This window comes from Tamandua tetradactyla, chromosome 5, assembly GCF_023851605.1.
Source record: "Tamandua tetradactyla isolate mTamTet1 chromosome 5, mTamTet1.pri, whole genome shotgun sequence".
Taxonomy (NCBI): Eukaryota; Metazoa; Chordata; class Mammalia; order Pilosa; family Myrmecophagidae; genus Tamandua; species Tamandua tetradactyla.
In genome coordinates this window covers 42,726,372-42,748,222 of record NC_135331.1, presented here as the reverse complement: position 1 = coordinate 42,748,222, position 21,851 = coordinate 42,726,372, and the positions used below count along the sequence as shown (strand labels likewise).

Here is a 21,851-nt window from a genome sequence, read left to right as displayed (position 1 = left end):
GGGGTACATGCATGCTCAGATCTGTGGGGGCCAGGCACTGGTCACGCACACAAAGCTGGGGGTGTGGTTGCTGGGCAGGGTTGTATGGGCTAGGGGCATGTATGGCCTGGGCATGAAGGTGAGAGCTTATAGCCCATTTGCACAGGCAACTGCCTGTAGGGGGCTGCAAGGAGGAGGTGGGGGTCGAGGGACTTGGCATGGGTGTGTGGGTCTTGGAAGGGGCAGGGTGAGTCTATGTGCTTGTGCACAAGGTGTGGGTTGGCCACAGAGCTGGGGTGTGAGAAGTGGATGCATGCGGGGTTGGGAGGGGAAGGGCAGGAGCACCTGGATCTCGGTGGGAGGATGGGTAATAAGGTTCAGGTGCATGAGGTAATGGGGTAGTGATGGGGTGGGGGTGGCACACATGAGGGTAGCACATTCAAGGAATGTGGCTTAGTTTGCTTCCTAGTCCCCGTCTCCCTGTCTGTGCACTCCTGAGGGCTCCAGACTTCCATTTTAAAAGGGGCATTTTAGGCTGTTTGCACTAGCTGGACAGTCTCTGGTTCTCTGCATCTCAATTCCTTAGCTTTTGCAACCAGGGATTCCCTGTGTGGTGTAGAAGACCCTCCCAGGTCACTTACACCCGGGAATTGCCCTCCCAGTCACCTTCCCATCACTTCTCTAGCTGTTCCTTGGAGCAGGGTTGAACTCGACCTATCCCTATTCTGCCATCTTACCGGAATTCTCTTATGCTTTCTTTATCTAACCATGGTATTAAGGTGACTTAGGCCCCATAAAATGGAAAGTGTTCCCTTCTCTTCAAATTTTTGGAAGAATTTGAGCAGAATTGGTTTTAGTTCTTCCTAGAATGGTTGATAAAATTCACCGTTGAAACCATTCAGTCTTGGGTTTATCATTTTTGGGAGTTTTTTTTATTACTAAATCAATCTCTTATTGGTCTATTGAGATCTTCTATTTCTTCTTGAGTCAATGTAGGCTGTTTGTATGTTTCTAGAATTTTGTCCCATTTTCATATAGATAATCTAATTTGTTGGTGTGCACTTGTTCATAGTATCCTCTTATAATCCTTTTAATTTTTGTAAGGTTGGTAGTAATGACCCCCTTTCATTTCTGATTTTGGTTATTTGCATCCTTTCTCTTTTTTTTCTTTGACAGCCTAGCTAAAGAATTGCCAGTTTTATTGATTTTTAAAAAATAGAGGCAGCTTTTGTTTCATTAATTCTCTTTATTGCTTTTTATTCTCTATTCCTTCCTTCTGTTTGTTTTGCATTTAGTTTGCTTTTGTTTTTCCAGATCCTCCTGTTGTGATTTGAGATTTTTTTATTTTTCAATGTAAGCATTAAATTTCCCTGTCAGCATGGCCATTGCTTCATCCCATAAATTTTGGTATGTTGTGTTTTCATTTTCATTTGCCTCGAGGCATTTCCTAATTTTCCTTGTGATTTCTTCTTTCACCCATTGGCTGTTTAAGAGTGTATTGTTTAAGAACTCCCAGGATGAGCCAGAACTTGGCATCAAGGGATTGAGAATGCCTTCTTGACCAAAAGGAGGAAGAAAGAAATGAGACAAAATAAATTTTCAGTAGCTGAGAGATCTCAAACAGAGTTGAGAGGTTTTCCTGGAGGTTGTTCTTATGCATTATATAGCTATCCCTTTTTAGTTTATGGTGTATTGGATTGGCTGGAGGGAAGTACCTGAACTGTTGAGCTGTGTTCCAGTAGCCTTGATTCTTTTTTGGGGGTGGTGGGGTGGTGGTGGGGGTACATGGTCCGGGAATCGAACCTGGGTCTCCCACACAAAAGGCGGGCATTCTAACTACTAAACTAACCATGCACCAGTAGCCTTGATTCTTGAAGACAATGACAGAAAGATGTAACTTTCACAATATGACTGTGTGATGTGAAAACTTGGTGTCTGTTGCTTCTTCTATCCAGGGCATGGACAGATGAGCAAAAAAAATATGGATAAAAGTAAATAAATAACATGGGGGACAAAGGGTAAAATAAATTGGGTAGATGGAAATACTAACGGTCAATGAGAGGAGGGTTAAGGGATATGGGATGCATGAGTTTTTCTTTTTATTTCTTTTTCTGGAGTGATGCAAATGTTCTAAAAATGGTCACAGTGATGAATATACAACTATGTGATGATATTGTGAGCCATTGATTGTACACCATATATGGAATGTCATGTGTGAAGATTTGTCAATAAAAATATTTATAAATAAATGAAAAGCTTGTTGTTTAATTTCCACGTAATTTTAAATTTTCCTCTTTTCCCTCACATTGATTTTCTGGCTTGATTTCCATTGTGATACTCTAGGACTCAATATTTTTAAATATATTGAGACTTTTGTTTTGTGACCTAACATATTGTGTATCCTGGAGAATGATCCATGTGCCCAAGAGAAGAATTTATATTATACTACTGTTTGGCGAATTGTTCTATATATTTCTGTTACATCTGGTTGGTTTATTGCATCATTCAAGTCTTCTATTTCCGTTTTGGTTTTCTATCTAGATGTTCCATCCATTGAAAGTAGTGTATTGAAGTGCCCTGCTGTTAATGTATTTCTCCCTTTAAATCTTTCAATATTTGCTTCATATATTTTGGGGGATTTACCATTAGGTGAATAAATACTTACAGTTGTTATGTCTTCCTGTTGAATTGGCCCTTTATCAGTACATATGTATTGTACCAGTTTTTTACTTAATATCTGATATTAGTATAGTGACCCCAGCTCTCTTTTGGTTACTGTTTGTCTGGTATATTTTTCAATTCTTTCACTTTCAACCTACTTGTGTCTTTGAATTTAAAATGAGTGCTTTGTAAACAGCAGAGAGCTGGGCCATGCCTTTATGTCCTTTCTGCCAGTCTCTGCCTTTTGACTGAAGACTGCTCCTACTCCCCACATTTCCATAAAATTCTTTCCTGTGCATCAAATACGAAAACATTTTGCTCAAACTTGATGCTTGGTGGGATTTGGCCTAGTTGTACAATCTAGCTTTGCACAGATTATAAGAACTCAAAATAATTGGGCATTTACCCACCTTGATATCTGGTGAATTTTTCCTCTTCATGTAGTAATCTGGTCTTATATCAGTTTGACAAACAAAGCATATTATCTAAGGTTTTCCCAGGATTTAAACAGAAAATACTTTCTTTTTCAGCTGCGTCTGAAGATATTGTTCCTGTTCAAATCCCACTTTAAATTATGTTTTAGGAGGCCTTAGGAGACTGAAAATGCAATCTTCTGAGCATCCCAAATAACCATTTAGAAATATCATGTGATGAAAAGGGACCTTTATTAATACACTTGTGTTCTTCACTTCATTAAATCGAGAGGCCACAGTTTAATCCATTCACATTTAAATTAATAATGCAGGACTTTCTTCTGTCATTTTGTTCTTTGGGCTTTGTAAGTCTTATACCTTTTTTGCCCCCCGATTCTACTTTTATTGCCTACTTTCATATTTATTTGATATTCCATATTACACCACTTGGAGTCCCTTCTCATTTCTTTCTGTGAATATTTTCCTGTATATTTTTTGTTGTTACCATAGAACTTACATGAAACATCTTAAATCATAACAGTCATGTTTGCTTTGATAACAGCTTAACTTCAGTAGCACACACATACACTGTTCCTATATTCCTCACCCACCCATTTTTTTTGTACTTGTTACAAATCATATCTTTATATATTTTATATCCAAAACCAGAGTTGTTATTAATTGTTATCCATTTGAATTTTAGAACCTGCAAGAAATTAAAAGTGGAGTTACAGCCTAAAAAATATGATATAATGGTACTGACATTTATAAATACCCATATGGTTACCTTTACTTGAAATCTTCATTTTTTAAGCCACTTCAATCCACTATCTAGTGTCCTTTCCTTTCAGTCTGAAGAACTCTCTTTAGCATTGTTTGTAGGGCAAGTCTGGTTGTGATGAACTCCTTTAGCTTTTGTTTATTGGGGAATGTTTTAATCTTGCCTTTATTTTTGAAAGAGGCTTGTCAAATATAAAATTCTTGGTTGGCCATTCTTTCAGCACTTTCAATGTTTTGTCCCATTGCCTCCTTGCCTGAATGGTTTCTGATGAGAAATCAGAACTTAATCTTATTGGGAGTCCCTTGTATATGACATGTTGCTTTTCTCTTGCAGCTTTTAGAACTCTCTTCTTATCCATGGCATTTCACAGTTTTGCTACTATATATTTGGCCATGATTCTCTTTGAGGTTATCCTTTATGGGGTTTGTTGGGCTTCTTGAATATGTATGTATATTCATTAAATTGGGGAAGCTTTCTATCATTATTTCTTGAATATTCCTTTTTTTCCTTTCTGTCTTCTCCTTCTGGGACTCCTAAAATGTGTATTTGGTGTGCTTGATGGTGTCCCACAGGTCTCGGGCTCTGTTCACTTTTTTCCATTCTTTTTTCTTTCTACTCTTCAGACCTGAAATCATTTCAACTATCTTGCCTTTAAGTTCACTGATTTTCCTTCTTCAAGCTCCAAACTACTGTTGAAACACTCTAAGGAAGATTTCATTTCAGTTATTGTGGTCTTCAGCTCCAGCATTTCTGTTTGGTTTCTTTTGAAAATTTCTGTCTCCTTATTGAGATTCTCATATCATTCATTCACTGTTTTCCTGATATATTTTAGTTATTTCTCTGTGTCTTCCTTCATCTCCTTTAGCATATTGAGGATTTTTTTTTAAGCCTGCAACCAATTTGTCTGCAGTCTGGTCTTCTTTATTGATGGTTTTTTACATTTTCATTTTAATTTATTTCAATTTTTCAATGCTACCATTTATTAAGCATTTACAGTATTAATAAACACATTAGGTTGGGTTATGTCATCATATAGTCCATATAATCTCCCAAGGCAGATGGCCTTATCATTCCATTTTAGGGCTGAGGACACCAAAGCTCATCCCACTGAAGCTCTTTGCCCAAGGTCAGGCAGATAGGCATTGTGGCCCAGGCTACCTGCTTCCAAAACCTACCCTTGTGCCCATCAAGCCTGTGCCTCTATCCCTACCCAAGCTCTGGCTTCAGACCAGGCAAGATTCACTCTTTTTTCAAAAGTATTTTTATTGAGAAATCTTCACAAACATAGTCCATGCATAGCATGCAATCAGTGGCTTACATTATCATCGTGTAGTTGTATGTTCATCACCGTGATCATTTTTAAAACATGTGCATCACTCCAGAAAAAGAAATAAAAAGAAAAAAGAAAAAACTCATACATCTCATACCCCTTACCCCTCCCTCTCATTGACCACTAGTATTTCAATCTACCCAATTTTTATTACCCTTTATCACCCCCACTCATTATTTAGTTATTTTTTATCATTATTTTTTTCATCTGTCCATACCCTGGATAAAAGGAGCATATCGATGGTTTTGCAATTGGCCATCAGCTCCTGTTTCTTTGTTTGTCTTGTAGTCTTTTATTGCACACTGTACATTTCAATATTTAAAAGTGTCATCTCTGGGATTTAGTCCTGAATTGTCTGTTTCTTAAGTTTGAATCCAGATTGTGATATGAAAGATATTTCCTTGAGTCCCAGGAGCTAACAAATACAAACAAATCAGTGCAAAATACCTTCCACAGTCTTTGAAATTGACTGTGTGTTGGCTGGTATCCTTCAGAGTTTAGCATTCTGACCAGGAAGACTTAAGAGCCAGGGTTAATGGAAAACCTGCAGAATTTATTGGGAGCAACTGGCTTCGGGGTGGCATTGGCAATAAACTGTGGAGACTGCTATCTGCTTAATTGGAGGACAGTCTGAGAGGGAGAGAATGTTTGTTTTTTCTTAAGCCCCAAGGTCTTGCCAGCTATCTCTTGTATGTAGAGAGTAATATACTGAAAAGTAGGCACTCTGTTTTTTCACAAAATGTATGCATGCTTTTAGTCACCTAAACCCTGCAGTATATAAGCAGGAACTAGTTAAGAATAAAGTTGTCTGTTGTCTGTTATTGCTAAGCTTCAGACCCCCTGATCCTGTCTGTCTTCCTTTCTTTCTCATCATTCCTTAATATCATCTGAGCTCCATTTCATAGGAAGCAACAGAAGACAGCTGAGATGAATGTGAAGTTCAGGGTCCTCTCTGTCCTTTTTGAGTCTGCTTGTTATCCTGGGCTTGTGCTTATTAATGGCATTAGGAATTCCCCCATTTACAGGAATTTAAATGCCCCCTCTACTTCCTATGGAATAGAGCTTCTCCCTGAACCTGGTACTCTATTGTATGCTTTAAAGCAGATAATACTTTGCTCCAGGTCACTTTTCTTCATTTTTCTCTTACACTGCTTTGCCTGTCTACCCACTGCTTCTGTCACCAGGGCAAGTCCTGGAAGGGCAAAGCTGAGATTGGTTTCCTGGTTCAGTCTTTCAGGCTGCCACCACATAGATTGACATGGTCACTCCAATGTGCTCATAGGAGCTGCACTGCTCCTTCCATACCAGGGCCAGGTATTCACAATGGGAGCACAGGCTGGCTGTACATCATGCCATGGTGGGTAATGTGGACAGGGAGGGGCCAGCAAGGTGTTTTTTCTTTGCATGGGCAAACAAACCCAAGTCTCTGGCACGGCAGGCACCAAGCCACCGTGGCCCGCCTCCTAACATTTTTTTTTTATGATCAAGTCTTATTTTTAGAATTAGCCAACTGGATTCACCTTCAACGATCTCAATTTTGTTGGCAACATCCAAAACATCATAGATAGGAGCCAGTCAAACATATACCTTCTTCTCTCCATCAGGCCTGATCAGGGTGTTGACCTTTGTCACATCAATGTGACAATCTTCACAGCCTGTTTGATCTGCTGCTTACTGACCTTAATATTCAGAATGAACAGAAGTATGTTGTTGTCTTCAATCTTCATGGCTGACTCAGTGGTCAGGAGGAGCTTGATGATGGTCTAGTGGTCAAGCTTGTTTCTCCTGGGGGTGCTTTTCTTGGGATAACTGGGCTATTGTCTGAAACGCAGCATCTTGGACTGCTGGAAGGTGAGTGAAGTACAAATCTTTCGTGTTTGGCTGTGGACACCTTTCAGTACTGCCTTTTTGGCTTTCAAAGCCTTTGCTTTGGGTTTGGTTTTGGGAAGGGCAGGGATCTCTGTCTTAGTTTTCAGAGCCATCTTTGTGAAAAGCTCTCTTAACATTTTTAAAAACTTTTAAAATTGTATAATATAGCATACATACAAAGCAAAGAAAGAAAAAAGCAATACTTTTCAAAGCACTCTTCAGCAAGTAGTTACAGGACAGATCCCAGAATTTGTCATGGGCTACCATACTATCTTCTCAGATTTTTCCTTCTAGCTGCTCCAGAACATTGGGGCTAGAAAGAATAAATATATATTTTTTATCATCACAATTGACTTTTTTGCGTGTTAAAAGTAACAAGAATACAAAAAACCAATAAATTTTAAAGCACAGAGCAACAGTTAGTTGTAGAACAGCTTTCAGAGTTTGGTATGGGTTACAATTCCACAATTTTAAGTTTTTACTTCTAGCTGCTGTAAGATACTGGACACCAAAAGAAATATCAGTATAATGATTCAGCAACCATATTCATTTGTTAAACCCTGTCTTCTATATACAACTCCAGCATCATCTTTGATCTTTCTCCCATCCTTTAGTGGTACTTGGACTATGCCCATTTCTAACTTTTTCATGTTGGAAGGGGCTGTTGACAATATGGGATAAGGAGATGGAACTAGCTGATGTTCTAGAGAAGCTGGCCCCTCTAGGTTTTAGGACTTATTTGCTCCAGGTTCTCATCTGGAGGTTGTAGGTTTCTGGATAGTTAACCTAGTGCATGGAACCTTTGTAGAATCTTATATAATGCCCTAGGTATTCTTTAGGATTGGCAGGAATGGCTTTGGTTGGGGTTTGCAAATTATATTAGGTGGCAATGTCTAACTGAAGCTTGCATAGGAGTGACCTCCAGAGTACCCTTTCAACTCTATTTAAACTCTCTCAGCCACTGATACCTTATTTGTTGCACTTCTTTCCCCCCTTTTGGTCAGGATGGCATTGTTGATCCCACGGTACCAGGGCCAGACTTATCCCTGGGAGTCATCTCCTACATCGCCAAGGAGACTTTCATCCCTGGATATCATGTCCCACCCGGGGGAGGGCAGTGATTTCACCTGCAGAGTTGGGCTTAGAGAGAGTGAGACCACATCTGAGCAACAAAAGAGGTCCTCCAGAAGTAGGACATGCTTATAGGTAGTCTAAGCATCTCTACTACATACGTAAGCGTCACAAGAACAAGCATCAAGATCAAGGGCTTAACCTATTGATTTGAGTGACCTAATGTTTGACACAGTATCAGGGGTTTTACCAGCAGTGAAGTTTAATAGTTACATATTTTTTCTTCCATCCCTCAAGGGAATTTGCCAATACTTTTTGATTATCTGCTTAATATATTCTAGAATGTATCCAGGCATTACATTAAGCTATACAGGGTTAAAGGTCTTCATTCTTATTCTGGGCTCCTTGTGTTTGGGTTGTTTAAATGAGCTATCCAGACAGATTGAGTTAAATTATGTGCAACAGAAAATTTAGGTTTTGGACAAAGTAAACCTTGGTTCCTTTAGTCTCAAAGAATAGATGAAGTTCTAAAATATAGACAATGTCTTCCTTACCCCTGTATTCTGAATTACCTTAATCCTGACCTGATCAGCTTCTCAAATATATATAAAATAGCATCTCAAAATCCAGAAATAACAATTACCATTCCAGACTAAATATGACTGCTATAAGAGCTTATGATCTAGGCCCCTGTTTTCTTATAAGCATTTTCTAAAGGAGACCATATAATAATTGCTGTTTGTTTCTGGCTTATTTTACCTCACCAAATGTCCCACAGGTTCATTCACATCGTTGCATGCTTCACACTTCATTCCTTTTTGTAGCAGCACAATACTTGATCACATGTATACACCATCATTTGCCAATCTACTTCTCAGTCAGTGATTTCTTCAGCCACCTGCATTCATTGGGCATCATGTATAGTGTGAAAAGTCAGCAGTCCATCAACACTCTCAATTTTAGATCATTTCTTTGTTCCCAAGAGAAGGATAACCAATAAACACACCTTCATCAAATAGAAAATCTAAACCTCCCCTTAACTCTTGTTCCTCCCCCCATCAACTAGCATGTGTTATACTTTTTCTGTGTGTGCGCGCGTGGGCAGGTTCTGGGAAATGAACATCTCCTAACATTTTTATAGCTGCACTTTCCTGATTCAGCACTTGCCCAGTTACTGTATACCTCTAGCTATTCTTGAGTTATGAGGAAGATGGCCAGTTTTAGCTAATTGTTCAGAGATTCTATTGGAGGAATGGCATCCTGAAGTGTCTGACAGCACCATCTTGTTCAAATGGAACCCCAACTCTTAATTTTTAAAACTCCGCAGATAATTCTGATCTATGATCATGGCTGAGGACCAGCCTTAGAGGGAGAGCTGAGGAGAATGACATAGGGAACACTCCACGAGAACTTGCCATCCCCTTCCTACACAAGCTGACTTGCTATAGTTGACTAGTCCAGTTGAAGATCCCCAAAGAGTCAACAAATGGTAGAATGGAAAATACATTTAACCAAAGCCATGAACACCTTTGTAGTTTAAAATATACTTATTTAAAAGAATTTTTTAAATCAATTTTCCAATTCTGGCTCCTGGATAGTTAGTAGTTTTCCTCCTTGCATTTCATGCAAATCTGGGGTGGAAAAAGAGAAGGGGGAAAGGGTGGGAAGAGGTTGTGCTGGGGTAGACATTTTCAGAGTGTATTTTAGGACTACTTTATATTAATTCACTTCAAAGGGACAGGAAAATATTCAAACAGAGGCAGTATGACATCAGTGTGATAAATATTGGTGAGGCCTTGTGCTGGTTTGAAAGGAAGTATGCCCCCTAAGAAAAGCCATGTTTTGATATAAATCCCATTTCATAAAAGTAGAATAATCCCTATTCAATACTGTATAGTTGAAACTGTAATGAGATCATCTCCCTGGTTGATGTGATTTAGTTAAGAATGGTTGTTAAACTGGATTAGGGGATGACATATCTCCACCCATTTGGGTAGGTCTTGATTAGTTTCTGAAGTCCTATAAAAGAGGAAACATTTTGGAGAATGGGAGACTCAGAGAGGGCAGAGAATGCTGCAGCACCACAAAGCAGAGAGTCCACCAGCCAGTGACCTTTGGAGATGAAGAAGGAAAACGCCTCCCGGGGAGCTTCATGAAATAGGAAGCCAGGAGAGAAAGCTAGCAGATGATGCTGTGTTCGCCATGTGCACTTCCAGCTGAGAGAGAAGCCCTGACTGTGTTCGCCATGTGCCATCTCACTTGAGACAGAAACCCTGAACTTCATCAGCCTTCTTGAACCAAGGTATCTTTCCCTGGATGCCTTAGATTGGACATTTCTATAGACTTGTTTTAATTGGGACATTTTCTCAGCCTTAGAACTGTAAACTAGCAACTCATTAAATTACCCCTTTTAAAAGCCATTCCGTTTCTGGTATATTGCATTCCAGCAGCTAGCAAACTAGAACAGGCCTCTAGTTCTTCTGCTAGAAGGATTTTGGGTGAGTGCGTCAGTTCATCATGGCTGACTGACTCAGTTGTAAAACAAAGAGATGGAACTGGACCCTCTCCTCGCCTCACAATTCTACGTATCTGTGAAATAGAATGAGGGCCACAAGGACCCAGTAGGGTCCAGGAAGGAGGATCTACCTTTTAGAGTAGTCTAAAGCTAGGATTTTTTTTTTGAAAGTTACCCATGAGTTTTATTTATTTATTTTTTTATTAATTTTTAAATTTTTTACAAAAATATGACAAGAAAGAAATACATTCTTAACATATGATCATTCCATTCTACATGTATAATCAGTAATTCACAATATCATCACATAGTTGCATATTCATCATCATGATCATTTCTTGAAACATTTGCATCAATTCAGAAAAAGAAATAAAAAGACAACAGAAATAAAATGAAAACAGAAAAAAAAATTATACAGACCATACCCTTTCCCTCCCTTTCATTGATCACTAGCATTTCAAACTAAATTTATTTTAACAGCTGTTCCCCCTATTATTTATTTTTATTCCATACGTTCTACTCATCTGTTGACAAGGTAGATAAAAGGAGCATCAGACACAAGGTTTTCACAATCACACTCACATTGTGAAAGCTCTATCATTATTCAATCATCATCAAGAAACATGGCTACTGGAACACAGCTCTACATTTTCAGGCAGTTCCCTCCAGCCTCTCCACTACATCTTGGATAACAAGGTGATATCTACTTAATGCGTAAGAATAACCTCCAGGATAACCTTTCGACTCTGTTTGGAATCTCTCAGCCATTGACACTTTGTCTCATTTCACTCTTCCCCCTTTTGGTTGAGAAGGTTTTCTCAATCCCCTGATGCTGAGTCTCAGTTCATTCTAGGGTTTTTCTCAATCCCTTGATGCTGAGTCTCAGCTCATTCTAGGATTTCTGTCCCACGTTGCCAGGAAGGTCCACACCCCTGGGAGTCATGTCCCACGTAGACAGGGGGTGGGTGGTGAGTTTGCTTGTTGTGTTGACTGGAGAGAGAGGCCACATCTGAGCAATAAAAGAGGTTCTCTTGGGGGTGACTCTTAGGCCTAATTTTAAGTAGGCTTGACCTATCCTTTGTGTGGTTAAGTTTCATATGAACAAACCCCAAGACTGGGGGCTCAGCCTGTAGCTTTGGTTGTCCACACTGCTTGTGAAAATATCAAGAATTCAACTTGGGGAGGTTGAATTTTCCCCCTTTCTCACCATTCCCTGAAGGGGACTTTGCAAATACTTTTTTATTCACTGATCACATCACTCTGGGATTTATCAGGGCATCACTCTGGGATTTTTATCCTGGGGTCCTAGGAGGGCTTCTAAGTGGCCATGATCCTCCGGAAATAGCATTCAAAATCATGCATGTGCTTTTCTGGGGTGATGGCTTGTGGCTTTTATCAGATTTTCAAACCACTGGGAAATGATTAATTGTTGCTTTTTTTTTTTAAGGAGTCCAGTGGTTTGGGGGGCAAAAAACTTTTTAACATTTGGAAGATAGAAAAGAGGGCCTGTTGATTTAGTCAGATTATGGAGGAGTTCCATTGGTCCTTGCCACTGGAGTAGAGGGAGAGGAAATCACATGTTTGACACCAGGCATGGGGTAGGGGGTTTGGAAATCAGAGAAGAAGTGGACAAGAAACCACAACTGAAATGCAAGGTGAGGGAGCAGATGGCTGGTGATTGTAGAAGCTGGGTGATGGGGTTCGTGGGGATTCATTACATCCTTCTCTTTACTCCTGCATAGGTTGAACTTTTTCACAATGAGAAGTTTTTTGAAATAAAGGGCCCAGGTGAGTTAGTGGGAAGGCCCTGGGAACTAGCACCTGAGAGGCACTGAGCTTGTGTGAGTGTGGAGGGCACGTGGCACCACGAGGCTAAAGGAGTGTTTGGTGATGATCTCCTGCTTCTCACACTCTGCTTCCTTTGCTTCCTCAATTCCCTTTTCCTCACCTACTTCCCTGAGAGAACAATCTCACTTACTTGAGTCCAAAAATTCGGAGTTTGATACGGTGATTATAAAGACATAAACACACAGACAAGAATACGAGAAAATGAGACACTATGGAAGTTCCTTTAATTTTCTGATAGTTACACAGATTTGAAAAAAATGTCTCTGGAGCCTGGTACCTTACATGTATTAATAAAGGTGTATAGGATGGTGGAGTGATACGGAGAAGGTCGGGTTTAACAAAGAAATATGATTGCTGAATCATTAAATTAGTATTTCTTTTAGTCTCCAGCATCTTACAGCAGCTAGAAGTAAAAATCTAAAATTGTGGAATTGTAACCCACGCCAAACTCTGAAATCTGTTCTATAACAAATTATTTTGCTGTGCTTTGAAATTTATTGCTTTTTTTGCATATGTTATTTTTCACAAAAAAAGAAAAAAAGTCAATTGTGATGATAAAAACATATTTATTCCTTCTAGCCTCCTATGTACTGGTGCAGTTAGAAGGAAAAATCCGAGATGATGATATTGTAGCCAATGACAGACTCTGGGATCTGTCTGTAACTACTTGTTGAAGGGTACTTTGAAAACTATTGCTGTTTTCTTTCTTTGCTTTGATTATGTTATATTATATAATTTAAAAAGTTTTAAAAAAATTAAAAAGAAGGTATATAGAGGTAAAAGAGAAAGCAATTTTATATTATATTTGGATTAATGTTCCAATTATTAAATCTCTTTTTTCCTGAATAGGCATTTTAGAATTAGAATTTCATAGAAATTCCCCCTATTGTTCTCTTATTTGTCAGTAAAAATACAGCCTTGATGATATGACCATTTCTGCTCTTTCCAAAATGAGGGTAATAATGTTACTTGTTTTACTGACAATGATATGAAATCTTAGAGAGGGGGCATAACAAAAGCTGAGAAAATGTCTGAATACTCACAAGTTACCATAATCTTATCCCTAAACCTCCACTTATGTGAGACCTTCCAAGTGAATGTGTTTTTTAGGTCTGTCCTTCAAGCTGAGAATATTCTCCTTTTATAGCCTCTCCCCACACCCATTCTGGGAATTAGTCTTTCAGAGGTTTCACATTCATAAATCGCTACTTGGAATTGTCACCTTTGTCCTTCACCTCTTGAGCACCAGAGGGCAGACATCTTAGGTCTCACTTTATCTGGGACACAGAGCTTTTTTCTCTCCACTGCAGGGTTTCCTCCTTCTCTGGGTTTGCTTGATCACCTTGAAGAAGCTTAAAGGGACAATTCAGTTTTGATCTTTCTGAAAATTAACTGCTTTCCCGATCGCTACACTGGTTCGACACACCCACAAGAGACAGAAAGTAGTGATTACTGAGGAGGTTGGTATCCTTTATCACTCTGCACAATCAAAAGAACTATCCTTGTAAATAGTCCCTGTGCAGACCAGCAGTTCATAATCTTTTTATTTTTCTGCATGGGCAGGCACCAGGAATTGAACCCGGGTCTCCGGCATGGCAGGTGAGAGTTCTGCCACTGAGTTACCGTGGCCCACCCCATAATCTTTTTGTTGTTGTTGTTCTCACTGGTTTAAATTGTTTTTAGGCCAAGGACTGTCAAAAACTCTATTCTTTACTCCGGCCTTCAAAGCTTGTAAAGTGAGATAATAGAAACTGCTTTGTAACTGCTTTCAAAGGGGAGAGAAGCACCATATAATTGCAACATATAGTTACTACCAGAAATTTTAAGACAAGGCCCCTTGTTCATGAGTAATCAATAAATTATCAACAATGATTACTAGGGACACAGTTTTTTAAAAGAGGAAAGTTCATTTTGGATCCTCGTATTTTTATTTTTTCTTATGGTTTTTCTGTTGCGCTTCCTTTATGGAAACTGTCATTTTCTAGATCAGTTACTTCTTGTGGATTTATTCGAAACTGTATGCTCAGAACTATCCAAGTAGCCATCTATCCACTTATAAAATATTTTAGTTATTAAGAAATCTAGAGACTGAATTTTAAAAAAGAAAATACTGCTTTTGTTTGTGTGTTTTCTGTGGGAAACTAGGTCTCAACAATCAATAAGCAAATGGTTTCAAGGGGAAATAAAATACAAATATATAGATTTTTTTTTTTCTAATACCAAATCAGAATATTTTAATATTCCTTTGGGCTATCCCTCAATCATAGTACACTTAGAATAGTCTTCAAATTTCTTAGGATTTTTTTTTTTTTTTTGCATGGGCAGGCACCAGGAATTGAACCTGGGTCTCCAGCCTGGCAGGCAAGAATTTTGCCACTGAGCCACCATCACATTGCCTTTAAGATTGTTTTTAATCTGTCCTTTCGTTCCTTTGACAACTGTGATTAGATTTAGTTGAAGGAATGAGGTAGCCCACAAAATATCACAATAAAAATTTATGAATTCAGGGGATGCAAGGGCAATTCAGTGGTAGAAGTCTCGCCTGCCATGTGGGAGACCCGGATTCAATTCCCAGCCCATGCTCTGCCTCCCGCCCACCCCCCAAAAAACAACAGCTCAACAAATGGCGCTACAATAACGGGATAGTCACAATGAAGAAGAATGAAATCTGACCCCCACCATACAGTATAAAAAAGAAAAAAGAAAAAATATATATGAGTTCAACAAATAGTCTTCAGTAGATAAGGAGATTTCATTTTCAAAGTTCTGTCAGTGTTTTCTTTGTAAGCAAACTTAAGACACATTTTCTTAGGAAGACAAGGTCATAAATGTTAGTGAGGTTTCCCATCTAGCCCCTTACCCAAAACAGAACAAATTGAAATATTCTATTTCAGTTAATATGTTGTATCTTGTCTGGGATCCCCACTAGTTTTTATTATTGTAATTTTTTTTGCTGCTGTCAATATGATTATCATAAGTAATAGGAAGTTAAATTAATATTTATACAGCACTTTATTCACATTTACAAAGTTGAGTTTATCATCTCCTGGCTGCTATGTGAGATACACCTATGAGGCTCTGTTATCCCCATTTTGTGGGAGAAATTGCCTCAGAGAGGTTAAATAAGTTAATAGAGTTAAATATGCACACATACATAATTATAGGAGAGCATCTTTATATATTTTCTTCTTTGTTCTTTTAGAATTGGCATAGACAATCCTGAATTTCTAAAATATTTGAACTTGGAATACATGTTAAAATTAATATTCTGTACATGGGAAAATATATTCTGCAACTTAAATTCCCCCAACTCCACCCTAGCCCCAAAGTGTAAGATTCAGCCCCCTTCTCATTTCCCAGTACCCCATTCCTTTCCACCCACATGCCCTGCTCACCAGTGGTGCAGGGCAGTCATACTCATATGCAGGGCATGGGAAATCTAAATGTTTGTTTGGGAGGTTGTGTGGGTGGAGACAAAAATGTAGCCTTGAGCATCAGGCACCTCCCTCCACAACCCACTGGGCAGCACAACTTTGAGCAAATGTTGTAACTTGGCTGAGCCTCAATTTCTACCTCTGCAAAATCCATAATAATAATAATAATAATAATAATAATAATAATAATAATGCCTACCTCTTGGGGTTATTTTCAGGATTAAATGAGATAGCATTTGTACTGTTTCAGAGCATATTTGTTCTCAAAATACATCATCCTCTTTTGTATTAAGTTGAGACATATCTATCAATACGTTATTTTGCCATTTCAGTAGTGACTAGTTGAGTATAATCAGGCAACTGGGGACTATTGCTATATATAACAGGAATTAGCTCTTGATATTGACCTTGGACTAACTAATTTCTAGATTTTTAATTTTTAATTTCTTGTTTATAAGATTCAAGAATATGGAAGTGGCAACAACTAAAAGAGAGCTGAATTTAAAAATGGGCAAAAGAGTTGAATAGACATTTCTCTAAAGAAGATATACAAATGGCCAAAAAGCACGTGAAAAGATGCTCAACATCATTAGCTGTCAGGGAAATGCAAATCAAAATCACCATGAGATACTATTTCACACCCACTAGAATGACTACTATTGAAAAAATGGGAAATAAGTGTTGAAGAAGATGTGGGGAAATAGAACACTTATTTATTGTTGGCGAGAATGTAAAATGGTGCATCTGCTGTGGAAGACAGTTTGACAGTTCATCGGAAAGTTAAGTTATGGTATTACCGTATGATAACATATGACCTGGCAATCCCACCTCTAGGTACATACTCCAAAAAATTTGAAAGCAAGGACTCAAACAGATATTTTCACACTGGCGTTCATAGCAACATTATTCACAGTTGCCAAGAAATGGAAACGACCAAAGTGCCCATCAACAGATGAATGGATAAATAAATGGCATATACAATTATAATGGAATATTATTCAACATTAAAAAGGAATGAAGTTTTGGGGGTGCAAGCGTAGCACAGTGGTACAATTTTCACTTGCCATGTGGGAGACCCAGGTTCGATACCAGCCATGTATTCCCCCTCCCCCCAAAAAAACAAAACAAAAATTCAACAAATGGTGCTGCAGTAATGGGGTACTAATATGGAAAAAGAATGAAATGTGATGCCTGCCATACAGCATACAAAAAAAAAAAGGAATGAAGTTTTGATACGTGCTGCAACATGGATAAACAAGATATCACATTAAGTGAAATAAGCCAGGCACTAAAGGACAAATATTGTATGATCTTACTGACATGAAATAATTAGAATAAGCAAATTCACAGAGTTGGAAACTAGACTTTATGTGACCAGGGGCCAGGATGGGATAGGGAATGGGGGTTAATGCTTAAATTGTACGAGTTTCTATCTGGAAGTGAAGGAAACATTTTTGTAATGCATGATAGTGATGGTAACACAATATTGTGAGCATAATTAATAGCACTGAATTATATATTGGGATAAAAAGGAGAAATTTTAGGCTGCATATATGCTGCTAGAATAATTTTTATTTATGCACAACACAGTGCACACTAGTGTTACACCATAGACTATAGCTAATAGTACAAGTATAATAATAGTCTTTCATTAATTGTAACAAATGTACATTTGTTAACAATGGGAGTGAGGAGTATATGGGGAATGCTATATTTTCCACATAGTTTTTATGTAAATCTACAACTTCTGTACAAAAAATGAAGAAGCGTATGGAGATGAGCTGCACAATCCTAATTGTGCAGGTCACAATTGCTTGTGACCAAGCTTTTACCAGCAAATAAAAACACTTGGTTGGTTAAGAAGCAGAATCAGATCATGTCACAACTGAGGAATTATTCAAGGACAATTTAGGAACATGAGAATACTGGGGAAATGACAAATCACGGCTGAACATGAAGAGAGCCATGGCCACGTACAAAATCTGACGTAGGGAAATGATAATTTTTTTTCAATGTTTTCTCTCACTCCTTCTATCCTTTTATTTTTCCTATCAAAATCCTCAATAATTTTAAATTTCAAGCTATAATGAAATTCTGTTTTCCTCCCCTTCTCTTCCCTTTTCTTTCTTTCCATTATTTTAACTTTATTCAATATGTATTCAATCAAGAAATACAAACTGAATACCTACTAATGCCTGGTATTGAAAATTCAAAGGTGAACAAAACATTCTAAGTTTTCGATCTCATGAAGCTTTTATTGGTTGGTAAGTCAGGCAAGCAACAATCAATCAATTAATCAAGATGATTTCAGAAAGCAATCAATGTTATGAGGAAAATAAGACAAAGTAATACAACAGAGGAGTAACTTGGGAGCCTCTTTAGGTTGAATGGTCATGGAGGGCCTTTTTGAGTAGTGACCTCTCAGCTGAGACCTGACTAATGAGATCTTAGCCATTTGAAGATCTCACCGAGTGAAGACCTTTCCAGGCATTGGGTGTAGCAAATACCAAGGCTTTGGGTGGGAATGAACTTGGTCTGTTGAAAAGAATAGGACTGGAATGGGGTTAGATGAGGAATGGTAAGGGAAGAGGTCAAAGAGGTAGGCCAGGAGCCATTTCATGAAAGACCTTATAGACCATGGTTAGGTTTTGGATTTTAGATGGGAACCTTTTAAGCAGAGGAATAGAACAATCTGATTAATGTTTTCAAGGTTTGTTCTGGCTGCTTGGGCAGAAGGAACTACTGACGAGAAGCATGAAGAGCTGTTAGGGAATCATTTCAATACTCCAAGCAAGAGACAAATAGAGGGGCTCACATTTGCTGAAGAAATAAAAAAGATCTTAAGACGATACTATGTACAACTATATGCCAACAAAATAGACAATTTAGATGAAATGGACAATTTCTTAGAAACACTATACTGATTTGAGAAGAAATAGACTTCAACAAACTAATCAAGTAAAGAGATTCAATCAGTTATCAAAAACATCTCTACAAAGAAAAGTCCGGAGCCAAATGGCTTCACAGGGAAATTTTATCAAACATTGCAAGAAGAGTTAACACCACTTCTGCTTAAACTCTACTAACTCATTCTATGAGGCTAATATCACTTTAACAACAAATTAGCCTATGAAGTTAATGTCACTTTAATTCCGAAACCTAACAAAGATACTATAAGAAAAGAAAGCTATAAGTCAATCTCCATAATGATAGAGATACAAAAATTCTCAACAATATAGTTGCAATCACATCCAACAGTACATCAAAAGAATTATACACCATGACCAGGTGGGCTTTATTCTAGGTATGCAAAGTTCAATACAAGAAAGTCAATTAATTTATTATACCATGTTAACAATAATCAAAAGGGAAAATCGCGTGATCACCTTGAGGGACGCTGAAAAGGCAGTCAACAAGATTCAGCAAACTTTCTTGATGAAACACTTCGAAAGGGAGGAATTGAAGGAAACTTCCTCAATATGATTAAAGGCATATATGGAAAACACATAGCTAACATCGTATCAATGGGGAGAGACTGAAAGCCTTCCCTCTGAGATTGGGAACAGGATAAGGATGCCCACTGTCTCCATGATTATTCAACATTGTGCTTGATATTCTAGCAAGAGCAATTAGGCAAGAAAAAGAAATAAAAGGCATCCAAATTGGATAGGAAGAAGTAAAACTCATTATTTGCAGATCACATGATCCTATCTTTGGGAAATCCTGAGAAATCAACAACAACACTACTTGAGCTAATAAACAAATTCACCAAAGTGGCAGGATACAAGATCAATGCACAAAAATCAGTAGTGTTTCTATACACTGTGTGAACCAACCAACAAAACAATTAAGAAAAAATCCATTTGCAATAGCAATTAAAAAGAATTGAGTACCTAGGAATAAACTTAACCAAGGATGTAAAGAACCTGTACTCAGAAGACTATTAAACATTACTTAAAGAGATCAAAGAAGACCTAAATAAGTAGAAAGACATTCTGTGTTCATAGATAGGAAGGCTCTGTGTTATTAAGATATCAACTTTACCCAAACTGATCTACAGATTCAGTGCAGCACCAATAAAAAATTCCAGAAATCTATTTTGCAGAATTGGAAAAAGTTAATTCTCAAATTTATTTGGAAGGAAAAAGAGTTGCAAAAAGTAAAAATATCCTGAAAAGGAAGAATGAAGTGGTAGGTCTTACATTTCCTGACTTTGAAGCTTATTATAAAGCTACAGTGGTCAAAACAGCATGGTACTGGCACAAAGATAGACATATTGATCAATGGAATCATTTGAGACTTCAGAAATAGGCCCTCAGACTTATGATCAATTGATTTTTGACAAGCTCCCAAACCCACTGAACTGGGACAGAATAGTCTCATCAATAAATGGTGCTGGGAAAACTGGATATTCTTATCCAAAGGAATGAAAGAGGACCCCCACCTCACATTGTATCAGTCAGTGTTCTCTCGACAAACAGAGCCAACAAGAGATATCTGTAAATATGATATTTGTAAAGGTCTCTCACACAACTATAGGAATGGAAAAGTCCAAAATCCATAGAGCAGGTTTTGAATCTTAGAGCTCTAATGAAGGGTTTCAGTGGACTCCATAGGACAGGCTCACTGGCTTAAGAAGTAGTGAAAATGTTCCTCTTCTCTCTTAATAGTCTTCAACTGATTGAATTATCTCATTTGTGGGAGACAGGCCTTTAGTTGATTGCAGATGTAATCAACCTCAGCTGCAATCAACTGACTGATGATTTAATAAACCAGACTTCTGGTTCATCAACCAGCCACAAAATATCCTTGCATTAATGGTCAGGCCAATGCTTGCCTGACCAGCAACTGGGCATATCACCTGGCCATGTTGACACCAGAACCTAATCATCACACAAACCCTATACAAAAATGAACTCAAAGTGGCTCAAAGACCTAAATATAAGAGCCAGTCCCATAAAACTCCTAGAAGAAAATGTAGGGAAACTTCTTTAAGACTTAGTGTTAGGAGGTAACTTTAAACCTTACACCCAAAGCACAAGCAACAAAAGAAAAAATAGATAAATGGGAAATCCTCAAGATTGAACACTTCTGTGCTTCAAAGGACTTTGTCAAAAGAGTGAAAAGTCAGCCAACTCCTCAATGGAAGAGAATATTTAGTAACCATATATCTGATAAAGGTTTAATGCCAGTATATGTAAAGAAATCCTACCACTCAACAATAAAGGACAAACAACCTAATTATAAAATGGGCAAAAGATATGAATAAACATTTCCCCAAAGAGGAAATACAAATAGCTCAAAAAGCACATGAAAAGATGTTCATCTTCATTAGCATCAGGGAAATGCAAATCAAAACCACAATGAGATATCATCTCACAGCTATTAGAATGGACACTATTAAACAAACAGGAAACTACATGTGTTGGAGAGGATGTGGAGAAATAGGAACACTTATTCACTGCTGGTGGTGGGAGTGTAAAATGGTTCAGCTGCTGTGGCAGAGTTTGGCAGTTCCTCAGAAAACTAAATATTGAGTTGCCCTATGACCTGACATTCCTTTACTTGGTATATACTCAGAAGATCTGAAACCAGGGACATGAACAGACATTTGCACACTGATGTTCATAGCAGCATTGTTCATAATTGCCAAAAGATGAGCACAAACCAAATGCCCATCAACCAATGAATGGATAAGCAAAATTTGGTATGTACATACAATGGAATATTATGCAGCATAACCATAAGAAGAAATGAGGTCCTGAAGCATGTGGCAATATGGATGAATGTTGAGGACATAATGCTGAATGAAATAAGTCAGACACGAAAGACAGATATTGTATGATTTCACTATTATGAATTAACTAGAATATGTAAACTCAGAGTCTTAAAATGTAGAACATAGGATACCTAGAAATAGAAATTAAAGAAGGAGTGGTAACCTAATATG

General features: G+C 38.0%; 1 pseudogene; it reads right to left on the bottom strand.

The window, feature by feature from the left end:
* Positions 1-15: 15 nt before the first annotated feature.
* On the bottom strand, positions 16-7,170 carry LOC143683076 (large ribosomal subunit protein uL23 pseudogene; annotated as a pseudogene).
* Positions 7,171-21,851: the final 14,681 nt, after the last annotated feature.